Source organism: Equus caballus, chromosome 12 (assembly GCF_041296265.1).
Source record: "Equus caballus isolate H_3958 breed thoroughbred chromosome 12, TB-T2T, whole genome shotgun sequence".
Taxonomy (NCBI): domain Eukaryota; kingdom Metazoa; phylum Chordata; class Mammalia; order Perissodactyla; family Equidae; genus Equus; species Equus caballus.
The window spans coordinates 13,841,667-13,847,983 of NC_091695.1; the positions used below are offsets into that span (position 1 = coordinate 13,841,667).

Genomic DNA, 6,317 nt, shown 5'->3' on the forward strand with positions numbered 1-6,317 from the left:
CCTACTTCAAGTTCCTTTTTTTCAAAAAGCAAAGCAAAAGGGTGTGCCGTCAGCATCATGGCAGAGTGAGCTCGCCAGGGACTCTCTCCCCTCCAAAATACAACCAAAAGGAACAACCACATTCTAACAAAAAATCCTAATATCACAGAAATCGACAGAGACCCATAGCAGCCAAATGACAGAGGGCAGAAAGGCTGGAGCTCCCCTTGGAGGAGCTGGGATGGAATAAGAGAGATCTTCACTCCAACCCCTAGAGACTGGGATGGCTGCTGCAGTAGGCTCCGTGAGGGAACGAGTGGGGGAGGGGCCGTGTGTCTGGCAGATTGTCCAGGACTCCCACAGGTCTGTGCAGCCCAGACAGAAAGCCTCTAATGGAGGAAAGCTTTCACCTGAGGGGAATCCATCAAACTAAGGCCCCAGGAAACCAGAGAGCAAGAGCTGATTGGAATCCTGGTAGTGTGCAAGAGAAAGTGCCCCTCCTCCCCCAACCTACACTGTGCACTGCCGTCTTGGCTGAAGGAGAAGATGTCAGAACACATAGCTCTCGACCCCCTTCTAGTGGCAACAGGCTGTAACTGCAACCAAATAATAGCATTATGCATAAAAACTGTTCCTCTAACATCCAGCAATTTATAAAAGCTCCAGACAAGAAGGAAAACAATAAAAACACAGAATTATGTCCAGTAGACTTGGAAAGAGGTAAACTAAGAGAAAATGAATTCAGAATAGCTATCATTAATAAACTGAATGAGGTAAAGGGAAATATAGAGAAACAAGTCAACAAGTTCTAGAGTTACTTCACAAAAGAGATTGAAACTATAAAGAATCAATCAGAAATACTAGAGGTGAAAATACAATGGATCAGATAAAACAGAATACAGATTCCCTGAATGCCCATGTAGACACCATAGAGGAGCAAATTAGCATAATTGAAGATAGTCAGGTTGAATGGCTCCAGACAGTGGAAGAAATAGAACTAAGAATAAAGAAAACTGAAGAAAATCTCTAAGAAATAGCCAACTCAATGAGAAAGGCAAATTAAGAATCATCAGAATTTCTGAGGGCGTGGAAAAGGAAAATGGAGCAGAAAGTGTGCTCAACGAAATAATAGCAGAGAAATTCCCAAATCTACAGATTGAACGAGAAATGTGTGTGGAGGAAGCTTTCAGAGCTCCTAGATTTGTCAGTGTAAAAAGACCTACTGCAAGGCATATAGTAGTAAAAATGGCAAAAGCGAAGGACAAAGAAAGAATACTCAGGGTAGCAAGGCAGAAGAAGATAACCTACAAAGGAACCCCTATCAGACTTTCAGCAGATTTCTCTACAGAAACTTTACAAGCTAGGAGAGACTGGAATAACACATTCAAAACTTTAAACGATAGAAATCTTCAGCCAAGAATACTCTATCCATCAAAAATAGCCTTCAGATATGAGGGAGTAACTACATCTTTTCCAGACAAACAAAACTTAAGGGACATCATAGCCACGAGACTCCCCCAAATGAAATCCTCAAGAAGGCCCTCATATTAGAAAAAAGAAAAAAAGGGAGAAAGGATTCACAAAACTCACAGTAGGGAGCCAAATATATAGAATCAGGATAGGATAGCAAATATTCAACTATAGCATTAGGATAAAGGGAAGGAAATCACCAAAAACAAAGACAGTCTTATCAATCTAAACACAAACTCACAACACAAGAGATGAAAATAATAACTTAGGAAGGGAGGAGGAAATGGACTGAATCAGTTTAGGCTAAGGAAGTAAGAGGCCACCAGAAAATGGACTATGTTATGCATGAGAATCTGAATAGAAACTTCAGGGTAGCCACTAAACTAAAAAACAGAACAGAGCCACAAAACATAAATAAGGAAAAAGCTAAGAAACCCAGCATAAGAAATTGCAGAAATCAATGGGTAGACTAAAACACACAGGATGAGAAACAAAGGTAACACAGGAAAACCGGAAAACAAGTGACAGAATGACAGGATTAAGCCCTCATGCATCAATAATCACCCTCCATGTAAATGGATTAGACTCTCCAATAAAAAGACACAGATTGGCAAGATGGATTAAAGAGCAAGATCCAAAAATTTGTTGCCTCCTGTAAACACACCTCAGCTCCAGGGACAAACACAGGCTAGAGTGAAGGGGTGGAAGACAATACTCCAAGCTAATAGCAAACAAAAGAAAGTAGGTGTTGCAATGCTTATATCACACAAAACAGATTTCAAGATAAGGCAGGTAAAGAGAGACATAGAGGGGCAATATATAATGATCAAAGTGACACTTCATCAAGAAGCAATAACACTTATAAATATCTATGCACCCAACAGAGGAGCACCAAAGTTCATACAGCAACTATTAAAAAAACTAAAAGAAGATATCAAAGATAATACAATAATAGTAGGCAGCCTCAACACCCCACTCCTATCATTGGACAGATCATCCAGACAGAAAATAAACAAGGAAACAGTGGAAGTAAATGAAAAGCTAAAACAGTTGGACTTAATAGACATATATAGAACACTCCATACCAAAACAGCAGAATACACATTCTTCTCAAGCATTCATGGAACATTCTCAAGGATAGACTATATGTTGGGAAGCAAGGCAAGTCTCTACAAATTTAAAAAAAATTGAAATAATAACAAGCATCTTCTCTAATCATAGTGTTATAAAGCTAGAAATTAATTACGAGAAAAAAGCTGAGAAAGGCACAAAGACGTGGAGACTAAACAATATGCTATTGAGCAAGCAATGTATCATTGATCAAATTAAAGAAGAATTCAAAATATATCTTGAGAAAAATTAAAATGATAACATGCCATACCAACCCATATGGGATACAGCAAAAGCTGTATTGAGAGGGAAATTCATTGCAATATAGGCATATGTTAACAAACAAGAAAAATCCCAAAAAAGAAATCTTAAACTACACCTAACTGAATTAGACAAAGAAGAACAAACAAAGCCCAAAGTCAGCAGAAGGAGAGAAATAATAAAAATCAGAGCATAAATAAATGTTATTGAAACAAAAAAAGGCAGTAGAAAAGATCAATGAAACAAAGAGCTGGTTCTTTGAGAAGATAAATAAAATTGACAAAGCCCCAGCCAGTCTTAAAATGAAAAAAAGAGAGAAATCTCAAATAAACAAAATCAGAAATGAAAGAGGAGAAATAACAAGACTCTCCAGAAATACAATGGATTATAAGAGAATACTATGAAGAACTATATGCCAACAAAATGGATAACCTAGAGGAAATGGATAAATTCTTGGACTCCTACAACCTCCCAAAGCTCACTCAAGAAGAAGCAGACAATTTGAACAGACCAATCACAAGGAAAGAGATTGAAACAGCAATCAAAAGCATCCCAAAGAATAAAACCCCAGGACCAGATGGCTTTCCTGGGGAATTCTACCAAACTTTCAGAGAGGATTTAATGCCTATCCTTTCCAGCTATTCCAAAAAATTAGAAAGGATGGAACACTTCCTAACACATTCTATGAGGCCAACATCACGCTGATACCAAAGCCTGACAAGGAAAACACGAAAAAGGAGAACTAGAGGCCAATATCGCTGATGAACATAGATGCAAAAATTCTCAACAAAATTTGGGCAACCCGAATTCAACAATTCATCAAAAGGATCCTACATCATGATCAAGTGGGATTCATACCAGGGACACAGGGATGGTTCAACATCCACAAACTAATTAACGTGATTCACCACATCAACAAACTGAGGAATAAAAACCACATGATCATCTCAATAGATGTAGAGAAAGCATTTGACAAGATCCAACAGCCATTTATTATAAAAACTCTGAACAAAATGCGGATAGAAGGGAACTACCTCAACATAATAAAGGCCATATATTACAAATCCACAGCCAACATCACACTCAATCAGCAAAAACTGAGCGCCTTACCCCTGAAAACAGGAGCAAGACAAGGATGCCCTCTATTCTCACTCTTATTTAACATAGTACTGGAGGTTTTGGCCAGAGCAATTATGCAATAAAAAGGCATAAAAGGAATCCAAATAGGGAGGCAAGAAGTGAAACTCTCAGTTTCCAGGCGACATGTTCTTGTATATAGAAAACCCCAAAGAATCCATTGGAAAACTTTTAGAAACAATCAACAACTACAGCGAAGTTGCAGGGTATAGAATCAATTTACATAAATCAGTAGCAATTCTATACTCTAATAATGAACTAACAGAAAAAGAACTCAAGAACACAATACCATTCAAAATGGAAACAAAAAGAATAAAATACCTTGGGGTGAATTTAACTAAGGAAGTGAAAGACATATACATGAAAACTACAAGTCTTTTCTGAAAGAAGTAGATGATGACATAAAGAGATATAAAGGCATTCCATATACATGGATTGGAAGAATAAATATAGTTAAAATGCCCATTCCACCTAAAGCAATCTACAGATTCAATGCAATCCCAATTAGAATCCCAATGATATTCTTTACAAAGAATCCTAAAATTCCTATGGGGCAACAAAAGACCCCGAATTGCTAAAGCAATCCTGAGGAACAAAAATAAAGCTGGAAGCGTCACAATCCCTGACTTCAAAATATACTACAAAGCTACAGTAATCAAAACAGCATGGTACCAGTACAAAAACAGGTGCACAGATCAATGGAAGAGAATTAAAAGCCCAGAAATAAAAACACACATCTATGGACAGCTAATCTTCAACAAAGGAGCTGAGGGCCTACAACGGAGAAAAGAAAGTCTTTTCAACAAATGGTTCTGGGGAAACTGCAAAGCCACATGTAAAAGAATGAAAATTGACCATTCTTTTTCACCATTCATGAAAATAAACTCTAAATGGGTCAAAGACCTAAAGGTAAGACCTGAAACCATAAGGCTTCTAGAAGACAAAGTAGGCAGTACCCTCTTTGACATCAGTATTAAAAGAATCTTTTTGGACACCATGTGTTCTCAGACAAGGGAAACAATAGAAAGAATAAATAAATGGGACTTCATCAGACTAAAGAGCTTCTTCAAGGCAAATGAAAACAGGATTGAAACAAAAAAACTACCCACTAACTGGGAACAAAATATTTGCAAGTCAAACATCCGACAAATGGTTAATAGCCATAATATATAAAGAGCTCACACCACTCAACAACAAAAAAATCAAACAACCTGATCAAAATATGGGCAGGAGACATGAACAGACATTTCTCCAAAGAAGATATACAGATGGCCAATAGGCACATGAAAAGATGTTCATCATCACTGATCGTCAGGGAAATGCAAATCAAAACTACACTAACATATCACCTTACACCCATTAGAATGACAAAAATAACCAAAACAACTAGTAACAAATGTTGGAGAGGTTGTGGAGAAAAAGGAACCCTCATACGCTGCTGGTGGGAAAGCAAACAATATGGAGATTCTTCAAAAAATTAAAAATAGAAATACCATATGACCCAGCCATCCCACTACTGGGTATCTATCCAAAGAGCTTGAAGTCAGCAATTCCAAAAGTCCCATGAATCCCAATGTTCATTGCAGCATTATTTACAATAACCAAGACTTGGAAGCAGCCTAAGTATGCATCAACTGATGGTTGGATAAAGAGGATATGGTATATATATACAATGGAATACTACTCAGCTGTAAAAAAGAATAAAATTGTCCCATTTGAGCATCATGGATGGACCTTGAGGGAATTATGTTAAGTGAAAATAAGCCAGATAGAGAAGGACAATCTCTGTATGACTCAACTCACATGGGGAATTTAAAAATGTAGACAAAGAGAACAGATTAACGGCAACCAGGGGAAAGTTGGGGTGTGGGATGGGCAGAAAGGGTTAAGGGGTGCAGCTACAATGCAACTGACAAACAATAACGTACAACCGAAATTTCACAAGATTGTAAAGTATCATTAACTTAATAAAAATTAACTTAAATAATTTAAAAAAGCAAAGCAAAACATATGTTTAATGTAACTTCTTGGGGGACAGATCATTCAACCTCTGTTCAATTTAAACTTTAGTAAATTAGCCATAAAATGATAAGTAAAGTTCCAAGAACTTAAATGAAGTCTCTACACACGGAGTTTGTCATGTAAAGATTTCTGAGTTAGTACACATTACCATTTGGCTGCCTACTAAATCTTTCGTTCTTTTTCTAAGTCATCACAGAATGGGTTTATAAAGTTGTTCTAAAAATTTATAGCTTACCATCAGGGAGGATACATCAAATGCAATATAGTAAACTAAGAGTTATTCCACACTCAGACATTAAATTTAAAAGAAATATATATATATATTTTTAAATCCACAT

At 37.0% G+C, this 6,317-nt stretch overlaps 2 protein-coding genes across 5 annotated transcripts in view; one reads left to right on the forward strand and one right to left on the reverse strand.

Annotated features, from left to right (window-relative positions):
• LOC138916614 (ubiquitin carboxyl-terminal hydrolase 25-like) overlaps nt 1-6,317 on the reverse strand; it is a 176,060-nt gene that overhangs the window by 53,457 nt on the left and 116,286 nt on the right. The window lies entirely within an intron of this gene.
• LOC138916920 (olfactory receptor 5D13-like) overlaps nt 1-6,317 on the forward strand; it is a 36,923-nt gene that overhangs the window by 17,830 nt on the left and 12,776 nt on the right. The gene's annotated exons all lie outside the window — the stretch shown is intronic.